This window comes from Canis lupus, chromosome 32 (assembly GCF_003254725.2).
Source record: "Canis lupus dingo isolate Sandy chromosome 32, ASM325472v2, whole genome shotgun sequence".
Classification (NCBI taxonomy): Eukaryota; Metazoa; Chordata; class Mammalia; order Carnivora; family Canidae; genus Canis; species Canis lupus.
The window spans coordinates 5,888,955-5,909,082 of NC_064274.1; the positions used below are offsets into that span (position 1 = coordinate 5,888,955).

A 20,128-nucleotide genomic window follows, 5' to 3' on the forward strand; every position below is an offset into this window, starting at 1 on the left:
ATAAACTCAAACTGAAATATCCTATGTACTACACTGAGTACAATTACAGATGAGAGGGGAAATATTATAATTTCTATTTATATTTGTTATAATAGAATTGGGGCTGTTTTTCCAGTGAGTCCTTACAACAAAAGTTGCTTCCTTTACACCTTAGGAAGCAATCTCCCTTTGTGGTACAATATCTGAGGAGATTCCATTCCATCTTCCTAAAAGTACATGATACATCTGCTTTCAAAATTCGAATTTAGCTATAAGAATTTTACAGTACTTTTTGAGTTTTTTTTTTTTTAATAAAACCCAGCTTCTGAAACTGCTGATACACAGAAAAATCATATAGCCCCTTCCCGTCAAAAACAAACAGATTTTGCTCTGTTGAACTATATATTAAAAGAGAAAATAATCCAGGGCCAGAAGATATTACATTATTTTTAAACCTTTTGATACTCTTTCCCCCACAAACCTCTAAATTCATTCACTTAAATTTTAACTGACCAGGGGCGCCTGGGTGGCTCACTCAGTTACATATCTGCATTCAGCCCAGGTCATGATCCCAGGATCCTGGGATGGAGCCCTGCATAGGACTCCCTGCTCAGCATGGAGCCTGCTTCCTCCTCTCCTTTTACCCCTCACTCCGCTCATGGTCTCTCTCTCTATCTCTTGCTCTTACTTAAATAAACAAAATGTTTTTTTTTTAAATAAGATAAATTTCAACTAATCTTTATAGGGTTCATTGAGAGATCGGTAATAAGAGTGGAGAAACTCACTTTGAAGTTCACTGCCATTCACCCAGGAGCCAACAGGTGCTTTCAGAGGCTCTGGGGTGCAGGCTCTGAGAGCAGCTGCAAAGCCCTCTGGGAATACGGAGTGGAGTAGTGATAAAGGCAAAATTAACCTAGCAATTTCCTGCTTTGAGGACTTAAGTCAGCATTTAATCTCATTGGGATGTGGTTTTTCCTGTTGGCTTTTTAAAATTAAATTTGTCAAATACAATTCACCTAATCTTATATGTAGTATTCTTATTAGGGTATTACCATGTAAAATATATTATCATTATAAGACTATTACTAGGGCTAAAGCTCAGAAAAATAGAGCAATTACCATCATTTATACATCTATGGAGAGACAGTATGGCATAATGGAGAGAAAAGTCTAATAAATTTGATTTCAAAAACCACTAGTCAGGTTCAGAAATATTTCAGTATTCATGTTCACTTTCTCCCCAGCCAGGCATTTCTCAGGGCTTCTAACCCCAATTGCACCAACCTTTCTCTTCTCTCCCTCAGGAAGGAGGCAGGAAGCAAGGGGCAGGGGTTGCTTTTCCCCCACTCTGAGCCTAAGTCTGCCCTGGCAGATAACATGAGGCCTGGGGAGGACAGTGTCCCAAGTATGTTATCCCTCTAGTACTTTGTGATATTTATATATCATAGTAACGTGTTATATTAGAATATGTATCTGATGTAATGCAGATTTATTCTCAACCTTCCCTTTTATTCCTCCAATAGATAAGCCTTTTTTCTTTCTTTTTTTTTTTTTTTTTAACAAGATCCATGTCTTGTTCTTCCTTTGTATCCCTGATATTGAGCTCCACAAAGCTACGCACATAGGAGTTAAGTGAAGACAGAATGACTGACTGGGTTTTTATTTCTTAATTCCTGGCATAGGTGGATTGAAGTGAAGAAAAAGGAAGGGGGACAACCCCGTTGGCCCAGCAGTTTAGTGCCGCCTGCAGCCCAGGGCCTGATCCTGGATACCTGGGATCGAGTCCATGTCGGGCTCCCTGCATGGAGTCTGCTTCTCCCTCTGCCTCTCTCCTCTCTCTCTCTTTCTTCTCTCTCCCTCTTTCTCTCTCTCTCTCTCTCTGTGCCTCTCATGAATAAATAAAAAGTAAAATAAAATCTTAGAAAAAGGAAGGGTAGCTGCTTAATTCAATGTGTTACTATGGTTCTACTAAAATGGATAAACAAGTGAAGCACACTGGCTGTTGTTTCCTGAAGATTTCACTATGGATATCAGGTACATTAATTTTCTAGGGCTATGAAAATAAGGCCCACCCACAGGTAGGGATGAAAAAGAATAAGGATAAGAATCAAGTTCACACATGATACTAAAAGTATATCGTGTCCTCCACCTCTCCTTTCTCTTTCCCTGGACTTCCCTGGAGAGGTTTAACTACTGAATCACCCATCTCTCTTATTACAGACTTCATGTTCTCTCTAGGCGCAGCCTTGGGCCATATCTGTTAGATAGGGCAGATACCTAATCCAAACTAAGCCAGTCAGAAGTGGAACCAGGAAAATGTCTGCGTGTAGTTACAGCTATAATGGTTCACTCTGGAGCAAGTATTCCTCGATGTAGCAAATAACCCATCTTGTGGACTGGAGATCAAAGACCACTGGATCCCCAGGGAAAATGCAGTTAATGAGCAGAAAAAAGAGGAGGAGAGACAGGGTAAAAATTCCAGGTCCAGCCTCTTCCTGGGAGCTGGCTACCTGCCCACCCTTGGTTCTATGATTTATTCCTGCATTCTCACCGATAATCATTTTTTTGTTCAGTCTGTTTGATTTTTGTTACTTGCAACCAAGAGTCCAAATTAATACAGAGAGGATCTATTTTGGAAGGGCAGAGGGGAAAAGGAGGAAATGTAAATTAGTGCCTTTGAGGATAGATCTATTCACTATAAAAATTATTTCTTTCCAGTGGAGTCTTTTGAGCTGACTCAGGCGCCTGGTATTTCGGTTACCCATACACTCAACAATCATTCTTATCTTCAGGTTTCTTAAAGTTGAAATTCGGTAATCCTGAGGTGTGAAAAAATTCTATACAGTATGTTCTTTTCCCTCTAGTCTAGCAGACGCACAGTTGCCCTCTGAGATTGTGCTACTTTTCCACAGGCCATAAAAGGATCTTCATTACTGCTGGTAGGATCACACATACTCTTTCGGGGAGACACACATCATGAATACGTAAGAGAAAAATTAGCATAAGAAATGTTACCCTCCCATGCTTGTCATTTTTTTTTACTTCTTTTATTTTATTACCATTTGCTTTATTCATCTCCTTTTCATGTATGTTTAGAATTCTCACTAGCATATCACCATTTTATACTTTCAATGCAATATCTACCATCCTCATTGCTCTGCCTTGCTGTTCCCATAGCATATACACACTTCTATATCTAACACACACATCCTGTAAATGTCTTTCTACTTCTGTGATTCACTCCCCAGCCTGAGACCTACTTATTGGAAGAAGCTGTGCCATATTGTTATAACCTCAGCGTCTCATACATTAGCTAGAAACAACTGTTGATGAAGTACATGGGTAAGTGAATGATGAAGTGAGTGAATTAATGACTTTGTACTATCCAGCATTTCTGATATCACAGTCATACACTATAAATGCATTCTCTCTTTCTTTTGTTGTCAGAATAAGTGACTAGCATGTGCCCTGACTGAGCTTCTATAATTTTATCCCTTTTCATATAACAGTTCATTCTTGCCAAATTTTCTTAAGAGAGTTTGCTACTCTCTTGATGTGTCACCTTGGCCAGGCTAAAATTCCAGACATTCAATCAAACATTAGTGTAGCTATTACCATGAAAGTATTTTATAGATGTTATTAAAGTCCATAATCAGTTGACTTTAAGGCAGATCATCCTAGATCATCTGTGTGGGCCTGAATCAATCAGTTGAAAGGCCTTAGGAGCAAAACTAAAGGCCCAGAAGAAGGAATTCTACCTGAGGACAGCAGCTTCATCCCCTACCTGGGAGTTCTCCCTTCCTGAGAGCTTGCCATAGGAATTTTGAACTTGCCTAGCCAGCTCTACTACTGTGCAACCAATTCCTTAAAATCCATCTCTTAATATATGTGTCCTACTTGTTCTACTTCTCTGGGTGAACCCTATTAATACAGAAATGATCAACAGACTAAATGCATAGAATAAGGCCGTGAATTGGGAACCATTTTTCATTGCCTTAGTGCTTTCATTTCCTACCCTTTCTAATCAATGATTTTAGAAATAGTCACATATGCTAGCCACATGGCCTGAGAATAATTTAAAGATCTTTCAACATATCTTATTAGCACTGTATATTTTTGCATAGCCTGAAAGAAAAACAATCATAGTTTGTTAGATCAAACAAAAGCCTATTATTAATCCAAACATAACATACATTCTATTTACCTTTTCCTTTGGAATGTTCTGGGATTTTCCTTCATGTTCTCCCTACCCCACAACACAGTGCGACATGTCCTTTGTTGACCCAGCCGACCATTGCAGGTAGTCCTACAGGGAAAATCTATGATAATATACTATAAGCAATGGTGGTGGTCTCCAATTTCTAATATCTCTTAGTCTTTGATATTTTTTTCTTCCTTCCTTCATCCTGTTTGCCAAAGGTTCTCTCATACAGTGTTCAAAAAGCTTTGTATGGCACAACAGTGTATCTGTAAGCCCTAGAACGCTTGCACTTTTCAAAATATGACTGTGCTATTCACTCTCTGAGCTACCATGTCTGCCATTAAATGTTTTGTTTCTTCATTTTTGATGCCTTAGCATTGTTTGCACTTTTCCACTTTTAATCACTTTTCTTACCCATGAGAGAGCTCCACAATGAAACTTTCTAGCTTTACAGATTTTCCACAGTGTCACCTGACTTGTCCACCTTCATTTTATAAGCTGATTACCCCTTCTCTTCATCATTCCAACAGAAATTCTAATATCTTGAAATTTTTACCTGCCAATTTTCCCCAGCTTTTTGGGAAAAATAATTCAGTTGTTGCTGTGGCTGCAGTTTCAAACTGCATTCACCTTAGATTTCACATCTATTGTTATTTGTTGTAGCATGTAACTATTATTGATTACATTAATCAGCTTCCTAATTTTATGTCCACATTATAAACTCCATTTGAATGCTGTACTTCAATTCCATATAATGGCCAACTTATAAGTAGTCAGCTTCATATATCAAACATTGGCTGTTTTGAGACTCCATTTTTTTTCTCAAGATGTAGATTAAATTCTTCCCCCAAACTGTCACTCTTATAATGCAGAAAGATGTATTCCCTTAAATGATTTTTCTATTTTAGATATATTTTGAGGAAAAAGTACATGAAGATGCTTATGAACCAGGAAGCAGCCTTCACTAGACACCAAATCTGCCAGGGCCTTGATCTTAGATTTCCCAGCCTCCAGAACTGTGAAAAATAAATGTTTGGTTTTTAAGCCACCCAATCTATGATATTTTCATTATAGCAACCTGGATGGATGGACTAAGGCAAGTGGGTTGGGTAAGCTAAACCAGAAGACATAGAGGAGAGCAGAAGTCCAAAATCCTGATGGGAGAGGTAGAAAGCATGACCAATCTAGAAAGGTGTGCAAGTGGTGGTTGAAATCAGATATGAGGCTGACTTTGAGGAGAGAGTGAGGACAAGCAGTCAGAATCAAAGAGGAGGGTGCCATTGGTAGTCCTGAACACTATCAACTAGCCTTTGCAGCTTTTGTTGATAGTTGGCTCCATTTCAAAATTAGGCTAGGTGAAAGTTGGCACATGCCCTTCTCCCATGGCTTTTCCCCAGGCAGTAGGTCTTGAGACCACCCTGGATATGCTGGATTGCACACACTGGCATGACTAAGGAATTGTTGGGATGAGTGGTGGGCTGAGGCCCATATCAATCCCTGGAATCAGATATTGGAAGGCACTCTTGGTCTCTGTGGTGGTGAAGTCTACTCCCACATATTCTTCTGTATCTTAGATTCTGAGGTCTACACCAAGAATTGGAGGGTGAGGGTGAGGGGGGTGTGGAGCAGAATTTCTGAGGGGCAAATGTGACAAGGAACAGTGAAAGCCAGGGTAGGTCCATAGCCACAGGATAGTGAAAATGGAATGCCATTAGTTCTATTGATTTTAAATAGTTCTAAAGAATAGTCCACCATATTTTGTCTGGGACAGGTTCTGAATTTGTACAGGAATATAAGGTTTCTTCCATGTAGCTTGGTTTTCTGATGCTTAGAGTCTGTAAGAATTAGGCACTGAACTACTTCTTGACATAGAAAAGGGTGTCTGACAGATCTTAAGTAACTGACAACTTTTCTAGGTACCTTCCAGATATTGAAGTTGTGATAATAATTGAGGTGCAGCAAAACAAAATTGGAGGAGAAGCTGCAGAGTTTTTTGTATGGAGGGAATTTGTAAATAATTATACATAAATTTAGCAGTGTTGAGATACATGGAATGTAAAGTTGTATATAGAAGGAGCTACATTACATTCCATTGGACTTAGTATAAGGACAAGGAGTAGAGGATGGATGGTTCCAGACAAGCAGGATTTTGAACTGTGTCTTCTAGATTCATGACATAAACATATATGTGGAATTAAAGGGTCAAATTTTATATCAATTGTAAAGGCAGGAATTTCCCTAATGAACACAGTACAGCTAATTATTATGTGCTGTGTTCTGCCATCTTGGTAAGGATAAGAATCTTCATTGTGGCCATGGAAGGAAGGCAGGTCCATGATGAAATCCTTCAAATAGCAGTCTATCAGTCCTCGTGGATTAAGAGTGGATCTATTCTCCCCATGGAAGAGGAAATGAACACATTTGGTGGGCAGCTAGCCTAGCAGTTTCCATCATAAATGAATATACTTTTCATATTGAAAGTTCAAATATGATGATGTCTTACAGGTAATGTTCAAATCATGCTGGTTCCAATTCAATCACCTTTAGCAGAAAATCAGTCAGGGTCTGGACTATTAGGGCTATCTGGGAATCTGGGAAGTTTTTCCTGACCAAGTATGCACAAGTGCTATCATGGGTCTTCATAGACTCAATATTCTGTTTGGGGGAGCTGGTCACAATGGGTATGAGTATCTAGACAAATTGCCCCAGGGTGGCTCTGACATGTATCTCTGTTGAAAAGCACTACATACACATACAAAAAATAAATAATTAAGCACTGCACAAAGAAAATGGCAGCACCTATTCAGGAATTTCCAAGTATTTAGATAGATGACTTCTAGTTGTCAATCTCTGAAACCAATGTGAGGATGGTCTTCAAGAGACAGCTCACAACTTGAGTTTAGGGCTTATTAGAAGACATTCAAGTCTAGTTCAAGCTCTAGTTCTAGATCCAATGACAGCACAAGGCCACATTATGGGTGGTGTAAAACAAAGATCCATGAGGGAAGTGCCACTGTTTTCCAAATCCCTAGCAGTGGGGACCTGGGAGCAGTATCAATTACATGGGGGAGATTGAGTTAGGTAGCAAACTCAGTCCAGTTAACCAGGGCCAGTTCATAAGAAAAAGAACTTTGAGATGGAAACGCATCATACATACCCTTAGCTCAGTGGTTTTCAACTCTGGCTGCACAGCAGAATCCTTCAGAGAGCTTCAAAATTTGTCAGTGCCCAGGCCATCTGCCAAAACAACTGAATCAGAATCTCAGGGAGGAGAGATATGCACAGGAATCTCTAGTTCTGCCCTTTCTCCTCAGGTGTTTCTAAGACACAGAGAGTATGTATAACTCTGCCTTACCTTCTAACCTCAAGAGCAGAAACATACACCACTGTGCCTCCTAAATTTACTTCTTTGTGTTCTGTGCCTATCAGCATAGGCATCTGCTGTCCCCTGTGCCCATGTTTATGTCTTCTCACCCAGGCCTGTTTAGCAGGCACAGTAGAAAAATGAAGCAGAAGTAGCTCTCTACCCAGATGGGTGACAGAAAGCCCAACCTCCCAGGAGGATTGTGGTACCAGCCAAGGAACCAAGTGGGGGTGGCTACCTGTGGTGTTAGGGCCTAAAGAGGAGTGAACTGACCTGGAAGAGACCAGAGCTGGATGAGAAAGCTAAACTAGCAGCAGTGTAAGAAAGAATCGGGAAGTGTTGACAACCCAAGGAGGGCTAGAGGTGGATTTCTATCTCAGTGGAGATACAGAGTCAGGAATTTAAAATCTGTTAGATGAGAGTGAGCTGTAAAACAAATATGTCTGGATCAAACATGAAAGCAAATGGGATGGGGCTGGCCAGGGTTCCATGCAGTTTTCTTTAATGTTATCTGTCAATGTATGATTTATATTACAGGTGTAATATAAAGAATTATATATAGAATTATATTTATTATATTATATATTATATTATATTATATTATATTATATTATATTATATTATTATATTATATTACAGGTGTAATTCAAAGAACTCAACATGGGGCAGTTACATGCTGAAAATGCTAGAAATGTACTCACAGCCACCTCTAGCTTCCCTATATTTACCTAAACTTTTCTGAAATCGTCTGAATATGCCCCACTTCCCAACAAATTGCCTTCGACAGCATATGTCCCATAGCCTTCTTCTAGTTAGTCTACTGTAAATGTTATTTCCTTTACTGGACTGTGAACCTCTGACAAACAACAATTTCACCTTGTTCACCTTGGTACATTGTAGGCGCTCCATAATCATATATGAAAGAGTGCTGTAAAAACAAATGTCCAATGTGCTAGGAATGAAGAAAAGAAATAGCTTGGAGAGTCACTGAAGACTCTGACCCAGAAGTAACCGGTGATCAGGGTCCTAATGAAGAGCCTTCCTGGCAGAGTAGAAGGACAAAGTAAAATGAACAGAAGCATATCTAAGGACAAAAATGTGTAAGAGAGCTCAGACAATTCAAGTGGCTTGGCATTACCAGTGCTATTGCTCCTCTTTCTCTTACTCTAAGACCGTAAGGCCAGCAAGGCTTTTGGTACGTGTCTCTACCTTATGGTGGTAAACTCTCATCAATTTGCATTAAAATATCCTTCCACAAAGGTGACCCAAAAATTCAAATATTCTCATTCTTTACCCCTAAAACACATCTCATGACTGCATAGTCTTAGTGAAATGACTTCCTGAGTCATATCTATACCCTGCTTACCTTTGGTTGTTCCCTATAGTAGCTAAAATTCTTCTTTGTTCTTAAATAAAAATAGTGTTCCTCCACTATCAAAAGTAGAGTGTTACTATAAAATATCTTCTAAGCCCAAAATGGTATAAAGAGAAGAAGCAATTGCCACTTCATAAAACTGAAAGTCCTCTTCTAATTTTCTTTGGTTAGAAAAAAAAAAAAAAGACACTAATGTAGGTCTTTCATAAAAGCAAAATGGAATAACATGAACTTTCAGGTGGTGGGGAAAAACTTGTCCAGGTCTGCAGATAACTACATTCTTCCATGCCAAGTCCTAAACATATCTGTAAGTGGAGCTGTTACATATCACAATCTTCCACCTACTCATTCTGCTATTTATCCAATCTCTCTAGGAGTTAGTGTTTTGGCAAGCTGAAATAGAAGAATAGAAGATTCAAGAAGTTCTGACCAAATTTCCCTTCATTCACTTATTCATTCATCAAATGTAAACAGAGCATCAACAGTGAAAAAAGGTGGCCCTAGTGGGTTTACACTTCTTTAAAGTCTAAATTTTTGGCAAATGCTTCAAGGTCATGCTTTTAAATACCTTATTTAAAAGCTCTGAACATGTCTACAAATTCACCCAATTTTATAGGGGCTGCTGTTCTTTTCCAATGTATAATGTGCAAACACTGTCTGTATTACTGTGGCAATAAGGATCTTAAAAATTGCTCTAGATTTTACAAGACAAATCTTCATATTGAAAGTACAAAAGAGATTCCTATATTACCTGGAAGTCTCCAAACTACATCTACATCGTCGCTTCCTTTATCATACAAACAAATTCTTAATCATCCCTAGTTGCAGCAGCAGTATTGGCAAGAGTTGAAAACAGTCTACCTGCTGTCTCACTGGGGTTCTGCACTTTAACTGTTTAGTACCCACGTATTTGTATACTTTGTAGTCTTCAAATTAACCTAATTACACAATCATCGAGTATGAGTTATGTGCTCACTTCATTCATGCAAAAAGCATTCATCAGGAGATTGCTTTGTATCCTCATGTGGTAAAATTATACCTTGGATCCACTCATTCCTTTATCCATCATTCAACAGGCATTTATTAAAAACCAGCTCTGTTTCAGTGTCCAGTCTGGATGTGCTAGGAAGAAGAGAAACAACAGCATTGTGGTTCCTGCCTTTGAAGAGCAAACAGTACACAGTGTTCATCACAATTTGATTCATGAAGAGGGGCACCATGCCCAGCTCTTCTCATTAGTAAAGCAAGAAATTGCAAAACAAATTTCCCGCAGTCGAACCTTCCCTCTCTCTTCTTCCCTTCACAAAAACTGCACAATTTTTTAAATCTTCTCCTTCTGTCTTCCCATGGACTTTGCAGAAAGCAAATATGGTCTTCTTTCTTCACCCCTCCTTCTTTTCCTCCTCTCCACCCTCATGCCAGAAAACCCATTCATGCCATTCTAACAGATGCACTGTTTATCCACACAAACACTTTTATATTGGGCGTAAATGCTATTATAGCCATATAACCATTTATCAAATAAGGAAATAGATGCTGAAATTAAGATACTGCCCCCAAACCACATAAATCCATGATGAAACCAAATCGAAGATCTAGGTCTTTTCACAATGTCATGCTAACCCCAATAATCTCTCTTGAATCAATCTATATTATTTTTCAATGGCATATATAGCTAATTTTTATAGAATCAATATTATTTCTGGACTTTCATCTTAAAATATTTTTATTTTATTCCTGGGCTTTCATCTTAAAATATTTTTTCTAAAAATATATATATATATTTTTTTCTTTTTTTATTGAGAAGATGGCAGAGTAGGAGGATCCTAAACTCATCTCCCCACAATAAATGGAACTAGATAGCATCCACATTAGTGTAAAAAACCTAGAAAATGACCCAAAGACTGGCAGAACAGATTCTCCATAGCTAAATGTAGAGAAGAGGCCACGTCAAAGAGGGTAGGAAGGGTGGAGACAATGTTGGGAGCTAAACAGACTCCAGGGATTGTCCACAGAAGGGAGGGGTATGGCAGACACAGAGAGGGCAGAGGAACAGACCCCCTCACCAGGCACCTCAGGAATGAGGGATACACACAGGGATGACAAATCCCTACAACATTGGACTTTGAAAAGTTCACAACTTCTTACAATCAGTGGAGCTTCATACCTTGAGCTTTAAAAATCAGTGGGTTCAGCTCCTAGAATGCTGGGAGGACAATAGGAAATTGAGTCCTGCCTTTAAAGAGACAACACAACAAACAATCCCACAGAGATAGCAGGAAAAAAAAAAAAACAGTTACGTATAAGGGAAACCCTAAAAGTCTACTGGTTGGTTTTTCAGCAGAAACTTTGCAGTCCAGAAATCAGTGGGGCGTGATACATACAAAGTGCTGAAAGAAAAAGACTTCTAGTCAAGAATACTCTATCCAGTAAGGCTATCATTCAGAACAGAAGGAGAGAGAGTTTCCTAGACAAAAGTTAAGGGAATTTATCACCCCTAAACTAACCCTACAAGAATGTTAAAGAAGACTCTGAGTGGAAAGGAAAGACTATAAGTAGGAATAGAAAAAGTAGGAAGCACAAAAACAGTAAAATTATATGTATAAAAATCAGTCAAGGGACTCATAAAATTAAAGGATGTAATGTATGATACGATATACCTAAAACATGGGGGAGGAGAAAAGTGAAGAATGGGTTCAAACTTAAATGACCATCAATTTAATATACATTGCTATATGCAGAAGATGTTAAATACAAACCTAATGGTAATGACAAATCCAAAACCAGTAATAGATATGTTAAAAAAAAAAGACAGAGAGAGGAATCCAAGTATATCACTAAAGAAAGCCAACTTATTGTGAGAGAAAACAGCACAGGAAGAAACGAAGAAAGAAAGAACTATAGAAATAATCACAAAAACCAAGTAATAAAATGGCAATAATATCTATCAATAGAAATAATCACAAAAACAAGTAACAAAATGGCAATAATATCTATCAATAATTACTTTGAATGTAAATAGACTAAATGGTCCAACCAAAAGACATAGGGAGACAGAATGGATAAAAAACAAGACCCATTATATTCTGCCTACGAGAGATTCATTTCAAACCTAAAGACACACGCAGATTGAAAGTGAAGGAATGGAGAAACATTTATGCAAATGGATGTGAAATGAAAGCCAAAGTAGCAAAATGAACCGGACAAAAGAGACTAAAACAAAGACTGTAACAAAAGACAAAGAAGAACACTATATAATTATAGAAAAGGACAATCCCACAAGAAGATATAACAACAGTAAATATTTATGCACCCAACATAGGAGCACCCAAATACATAAAGCAGCTAATAACAAACATAAAGGAAGTAATCAATAGCAACTCAACAACAGTAGGGGACTTTAACACCCCACACCCCACTTACATCAATAGACTGATCATCCAAACAGAAAATCAACAAGGACCAAGAGGCTTTGAATGACACATTGGACCAGATGGACCTAACAAATATATTCAGAACACTCTATCTTAACACAGCAGAATACACATTCTTTCCAGGTGCACATGGAACAGTCTTCAGAATTGAACACATAATAAGCCACAAAGCAAGTCTCAACAAATTCAAAAACACTGAAGTCATATCATGCATCTTTTCTGAGCAACTCTATGAAAATAGAAATCAACCACAAGGAAAAATCTGGGAAGACCAAAAATATACGGAGGTTAAATAACATGCTATGAACCAATAAATGGGTCAACCAAGACATCAAAGAGGAAAACAAAAAATATATGGAGACAAAATAAAATAAAAATACAATGATCTGAAACCTTTGGGATGCAGCAAAAGCTGTTCTAAGACAGCAGTTTATAGCTGGGATACCTCAAGAAGCAAGAAAAATCTCAAATAAATAACTTAACTATATTACCTAAAAAAGCTAGGAAAACAAAAATGTCCCAACCAGTAAAAGGAAGGAAATGATAAAGATTAGTGCAAAAATAAATGAAATAGAAACTAAACTAAACTAAACAAAAACAATAGAACACATCAACGAAGCCAGGAGCTAGTTCTTTGAAAAGATCAATAAAATCAATAAACCTTTAGCCAGATTCATAAAAAAGAGAAGGACTCAAAATCAAAATGAAAGAAAAAAAATATCAAGTGACACAGAAATCACAGAAATATAAAGGATTATAAGACAATATTAAGAAAAATTATATGCCACAAAATTGGACATTCTAGAAGAAATGGATAAACTCCTAGAAACATATGACCTCTCAAAATTGAATCAGGAAAAAGAGAAAATTTGAACAGACTGATTAGAAGGAATGAAACTAAATCAGTAATCAAAAAATGTCCTGACCAACAAAAGTCCAGGACATGACAGTTTCACAGGTGAATTCTACCAAACATTTGAAGAAAAGTTAATACCTATTCTTCTCAAAGTATTCCAAAAGGTAGAAGAGGAAAGAAAGCTTCCAAATTCATTCTATGAAACCAGCATCACCCTGATATCAAGACCAGATAAAGAAAAAAGAGAGAACTATAGGCCAATACCTCTAGTGAACATGTGCAAAAATCATCACCAAAATATTAAAAAAAAAAATCCAACAATACACTTAAAAAAACTATTCACCATGATCAAGTGCGATTTATTCCTGGGATGTAAGGGTGGTTCAAAATTCATGAATCCATCACCATGATACATCATATCAACAAGAAAAAGAATAAAAACCACATGATCATTTCAATAGATGCAGAAAAAAAAATTTGACAAAGCACAGCATCCATTCATGATAAAAATCATCAACAAAGTAGGTTTAGAGAAAACATACCTTAACATAATAAAGGCCATATGTAAAATCGCACAATTATAGCATTCTCAATGGTGAAAAACTGAGATTTTCCTCTAAGATAAGGAACAAGAGAAAGATGCCCATTCTCATTACTTTTATCCAGCATAGTACTAGAAGTCCTAGCCACAACAAAAAGACAAGAAAAAGAAATAAAAAGCATCCAAATTGGTAAGGAACAAGTAAAACTTTCACTATTTGCAGATGATATGATACTACATATAGAAAACCCTAAAGGCTACACACACACACACACACACACACACACACACACAACTACTAGAACTGATACATGAATTCAGTAAGGCCACAGGATACAAAATCAATATATAGAAATCTGTTGCATTTCTATACACTAATAATGAAGGAGCAGAAAGAGAAATTAAGACAACAATCCCATTTACAACTGTACTGAAAATAATAACATACTTAGGCATAAACTTAACCAAAAGGTGAAAGATCTGTATTGTGAAAACCATAAAATACTGATGAAAGAAATTGATGATGACATAACCAAAAGATATTCCATGCTCATGGGTAGGAAGAACAAGTGTTGTTAAAGTATCTATATTACCCAAAGTAATATGCAGATTTAATGCAGTCTCTATCAAAATACCAAAAGCATTTCTCACAGAACTAAAAAAAAAAAAAAAAAAAAAAAAAAAAAATCCTAAAATTTGTATGGAACCACAAAAGACTCTGAATAGCAAAGCAATGTTGAAGACAAGAACAAAGTTGGAGGCATCACAATTCCAGATTTCAAAATATACTACAAAGTTATAGTAATCAAGATAGTATGGTATTGGCACAAAAATAGACATATAGATCAATGGAAGAGACTAGAGAGACCAGGAATAAACACATGATTATATGGTCAATTACTGCAAAGGAGGCAAGAACATGCTATGGGAAAAAGAAAGTCTCTTCAACAAATGGTGGGGAGGAAACTGGTCAGCTACATGCAAAAGAATGAAACTGGACCACTTTCTTACACCATACACAAAAATAAACTCAAAATGGATTAAAGACCTAAATGTGAGACAAGAAACCATAAAAATCCTAGGACAGCATAGGCAATAACTTCTTTGACATTGACCATAGCAACTTTTTTTAGGTATATCTCCTGAGGCAAAGGAAACAAAAGCAAAATAAACTGTTGGGACTACATCAAAATAAAAAATTCTACACAGTAAAGGAAATCATCAAAACTAAGAAACAACCTACAGAATGGGAAAAGATATTTGCAAATGACATATCCAATAAAGAGTTATTATTCAAAATATATAAAGAACTGATAAAACTCAACACTAAAAACAAAACAAAAACAAAACTGGGGTGCCTGTGTAGTTCAATCAGAATAAGTATCTGACTTTGGCCCAGGTCATGATCTTGGAGTCCTGGGATTGAGCCCCATGTTGGGCTCTGTACCCAGCAGGAAGTCTGCTTGTCTCTCTCCCTTTCCCTCTGCCCCTCCCTCCTGCTTGAGTGCTTGTTGTCTCTCAAATAAATAAAATCTTTTTAAAAAAATAATCTGATTAAAATGGGCAGAAGACATGAACAAACATCTCTCCAAAGTAGACATACAAATGGCCAATAGACACATGAAAAGATGTTCAGTATCACTTATCAGGGAAATGTAAATCAAAACCACACAATGAGATATACCTCACACCTGGTCAGAATGGCTAAAATCAAAAACACATGAAACAAGTGTTGGTGAAGATGTGAAAAAACCTTCTTGCACTGTTGGTAAGAATGCAAACTGGTGCGGCCACTGTGGAAAACAGCATGGAAGTTCCTCAAAAAAATAAAAAAGAAACTACCTTATGATCCAGGAATCACATTACTGGGTATTCACCCAAAAAATACAAAACACTAATTGGAAAAGATACATGTATCCCTGTTTATTGCAGCATTATTTACAGTAGTTAAATTATGGAAGTAGCCCAAGCTTCCATCAATAGATGAATGGATAAAGAAGGTGTGGTGTGTGTGTGTGTGTGTGTGTGTGTGTGTGTGTGTGTGTGTGTGTATGCAACTGAATACTACTCAGCCATAAAAAAGAAAGAAATCTTGCCATTTGCAACAACATGGGTAGATCTAGAGGGTATAATGCCAAGTGAAATAAGTCAGTCAAAGAAAGACAAATACCATATGATTTCACTCATATGCAGAATTAAGAAACAAAACAAATGAACAAGGAAAAAATAGACAAACCAAAAAACAAAAAACTTGTTTTCCATAGTTAAGAGTTTAACTATAGAAAACAAACTGATGGTTACCAGAGGGGAAATGGATGGGGGATGGGTAAATAGGTAAAGTGGATTAAGAGTACACTTGTCATGAAGAGCACTAACTAATGTATAAAATTGTTGAGACACCAGATTATATACCTGAAACTAACACTGTATATTAATATAACTAATATAACACTGTATATTAACTACACTGGAACTGAAAGAGAAGAAAAGAGGAGTGACTTCAAAAGAAAATAGGGGCACCAGGTAGCTCAGTGGTTGAGCATCTGCCTTTGGCTCAGGTCATGATCCTGGGGTCCAGGGATTGAGTCCCACATCAGGCTCCCCCCAGGGAGCCTGCTTCTCCTTCTGTCTATGTCTCTGCCTCTTCCTCTGTGTCTCTCATGAATAAATAAATAAAATCTTAAAAAATAAAATCTTTTTTTGTTTTTGTTTTTTTGTTTTTTTGTTTTTTTTTTACTTCACAGTTACAAATGGCAATAAAATTACATTAAGTTGAAGCCAAACTGATAGGTTTTCCTGACCAGGTCATGACTTTGCCTGGTATTCACTGATCCCACTAGAAATAGTTTGCGAACAAGAGCCAACTTTTATCTATTTATGTACTTGTTTGTTTGTTTGTTTATTATTTGTTGTTTTGAGTATATTAGACACAAATGTTACATTCACTTCAGGTACACAACATAGTGATTTAACTTTTAAAATGCTGAGGTGGCAAGCTTGGTTCTACAGATGTTGAATGGGTGGTTCAATAAGTGATCTAGCTTCCTTTGTTTATGAATGGAGGACGAGATAAGAATCTACAGACACTCTGGCTTTCTCAATCCTTTAAATCCAGACACTGCTAAAATGCACATAACAGAGATAGAGAGCTTTAGAAACGTAAACATGGATTTCCTCTAGCAACTAATTGGTGTCTGGAGGAACAAAAAGACCAACATTTTGGTGAATTAACCTTCACACTTTCCTACAACTAGGAGTCTTGAGAGCAAAGACTTTGAGCTATTCACCAGCTTGGAGAACTAGACTATCAGAGCATCCTAGCTGTCCAGATTAGGATTCTAAGATCTCCTATTTATGAAACTGAGTAGGGACCATCTTGAGCACATATGTTAATGTACTAAGACATGGGACCTGTGTTTGGATAAAAGAGAAGGCAGAAAATTTGGTGCAACAGTGTTCAGGAGAAAGGAAAATATTGGCAAGGAGGGGGTGAATGAGCATAGTGGAGGGGATGCCATGGCATGTACCTTTCCTCCTGGATTGAGGAACAGGTCCTGTGCCTCAGTGGGGAGTGTGGTAAGATCTGAAGTTGAAGACACAGTGTTCATGAAAGACTTTGTGGAATGCTGAGAACAAGCAGTGCCTCTCTGAGGCTTAAGGGCCCAACCACTTTGCAGACCTGTAGAGAGGGGCGTTCTCCAGTTTTATCACTGAAGAAAAGCAGCGCCCTGCAGGTTATGGAGCACAGCTACACAGCAATAGTGCCCGTCTGTCCACCAGGCTGCCGGGTAAGCGACGTCTCCAGGGAAAGCTGACAGCCAAAGCAAAGACAAGCTTCCCTCAGGTGACAAGTTAGCAGACCTCCATTAGGAAACCTGAGAAATCCATATGAAAAACTCTTAGGAACTTCCAAAAACACATGGTAAGAGAAATGTGGCCAAGAATTAAGTTGTCTACGTCAGTAGGTGGGTGCTAAGAACAGGCAAGATAGAGTATTCAGTGTTGGTGTCTACGCTCACAGTTGATGAGGGCATTTTCTGTAATGCCACCTTCGCTTGTGGCCAAAGAGGATATTAGTAAAAGAACAGCCTCTCAGAGGCAGAGGCAGAGGCCTGGGAAGGTATCCCCTAGAAAGAGAAGCAAGCCCACTCCAGGTAAGGGGCCACACAGATGTCAGGATTACGCAACCAGCAGCTGCCGTGAGTCTGTTTCCCCTTTCTAGTGGTAGGAAGCCATGTGGTTATCGCCCTTCTGTCTTACCACTGTCCGTTGTGTGTGTGTGGATGGGGAAATAATTTGTCATGGAGTGGGGGAACAGATCCGTGTCTTGATCAAGAGAAACTAGTTTCAGAAATGATGTAGACTCTGACGAGATTTGAGTTTGATGTCCTTACCGGACAGTAACTCCCTGAGGTAGGTGCTTTTATTATCTTCATTTTAAAAATGAAGAAATGCTACCCCCAAATCCATTCATACTGAAATGTTCTCTGTGCAGGTGGGGTGTTTCTCCTTCTAGTCAAGGTTAATTTCTGCACTTGTGCTCTGACTCCTGTGGCCAGCACCCTTTCTTTTCCATCTCCAAGACATTCCTGAGCCAACTGATTTCTCTTTTCTCAACATCTTCAAACTCTCGGAATCCTTTTGTGTCTGTTGTTTTGTTTGACTTCTAAGAAAGTACTGTTCCCCAAATTTCTCCTTTCACCTGGTTTCTCACCTTGTGCTTCTCAATCTGTCTAAGACTTTATATTTATTCTCAAGGCTTTAATAGCTGTATCCTCATTTGGTCACTCCCACATCTAAATCTGAAGTAATATTATACTTTGCTGAGGCACTCAGTAACATAATATTTTAAATTTGCATTTATGTTTTTATATTTTCTAGTTTGAAAACAAAGCTCAGGTTAACTTTGGATTTCAGTCTTTCTTATAATAGTAATATACTGCATAAAATGCTTTTCTGGCTGTCTTTGATCACAGTGTGGAAGCTTGTTATTGGCTTTCACTCACTAGACCTTTCTAAACTACTAAAGTACAAATGATGTCTCCAAAAAAAAAAAAAAAAAAAAGAGCAAAGTGTGGCACAGAGAGGCTTAGTAACTTGATGCACATCACAGAATTAATGAATGCTGGAGGCAGCATTTTATTTGGGCAGTTTGGCTCTAGAGTCATTAATTACTTATATATAACTAGAAATTATATTACCTGATGCTATAAATATTCTACACATTACATAGCCTATGTTTACCAATAGATAAATAATAACTCCATTTGATTTGTAAAAGTACATAATCACATTCTTCTAGAGGACCAAAAGATTTTTTAAAAACTTTTGAGAACCTGGAAGAGCATTGAAGAAATGGTCACACAAAGCATTTCCCCTCTTATGGTTAATGCTAAAAACAAAGGAAGAAAGCCAGATGCTCTAGCTGGAGCAGGACTGGAAGCTCCACAGTCAGTGGTCCTCATTATGATCCTATGATTTGTACCACAGCACATCTCTGCTAGGAAAGGTGAGCAGAGAGCTCTGTCCCTCAGGATATCTCTGTCCTTTATAAGTAAACTGAAGAGAGTTTTCCAAAGGGCATCCCTGTAGCAACTTGAGCAGAAGGTGCTTCACGGCAGCACAAGGGCACACAAAACATTTGCAACCCTGCAGGATGCTTCCTCTGAGACACCTGGCAGCACTGCTTCTAACAACTGAGATTTCAAGACCTTTAAGAGATAACAGAGGGATGTCTCTCAAAATGCTGGATTACCTTGATGATGCCAGACCAGCCTCAAAACCTCTTCCTGCCTGAATAACCTTGGGATTTCCAGGTTTCCATTATGCAAGATAACAGACTCTGATTCAGCCACAGTGCAACCTTCCATTCAACACCTTCTGCTTACTCCAGATGCTGGCTTTTGTGGCTCTCCAAACAGAAACTGAAAATAACACTTTCATTTTTGTCTCTGTCCCACCTCTAGGACTGCATGAGGGGAAAAACTTTGCCAGAATCCTCTCTCTGAAGAACACCAAGAGGAAAAACAGGCCTCAGGAGGAAGACACAGCACCTGTCTTTCCCATGGAGACAGGTTGACACTTGAGGCAGGCTTCTGGGAGGGCAGCAAGTCACCGGAAGCGGCCCTCCACAGTTCTTTGCACAGGCATCCATGTTCAGGTGCTTTTGCAGCAAGCTGCCAGATCAAGGCACTAATTAATTAAAAAGCTCTTCTTGCCAGGGATATTGGCCATTTGACATCTCAGTTGGAGATTGGAGCTCATGAAGGAGCTTTGAAAGAACAGCTCTGCTGTTACCACGTTTGATCTCCCCAGTGGGAAAACCCAAGTGCCCAGAGTTGCAATAATCATGTTAAGTGCCAGTTTCCTTTGCCAAAA

The 20,128-nt window shown here is 38.2% G+C and overlaps 1 protein-coding gene across 8 annotated transcripts in view; it reads right to left on the minus strand.

Moving 5' to 3' along the window:
* RASGEF1B (RasGEF domain family member 1B) overlaps positions 1-20,128 on the minus strand; it is a 547,852-nt gene that overhangs the window by 325,436 nt on the left and 202,288 nt on the right. For 2 of the 8 annotated variants that reach the window (XM_025426370.3, XM_025426378.3), the window contains exons 4-5: positions 9,959-10,041; positions 7,338-7,417 (exon numbers count right to left, since the gene is read on the minus strand). The exons of 4 other annotated variants lie outside the window; for them this stretch is intronic. The gene's annotated coding sequence lies outside the window, so the exon portion shown is untranslated. The remainder of the gene's footprint in view (positions 1-7,337; positions 7,418-9,958; positions 10,042-20,128) is intronic. 2 more of the 8 variants (XM_025426351.3, XM_025426357.3) reach the window with 1 other exon arrangement.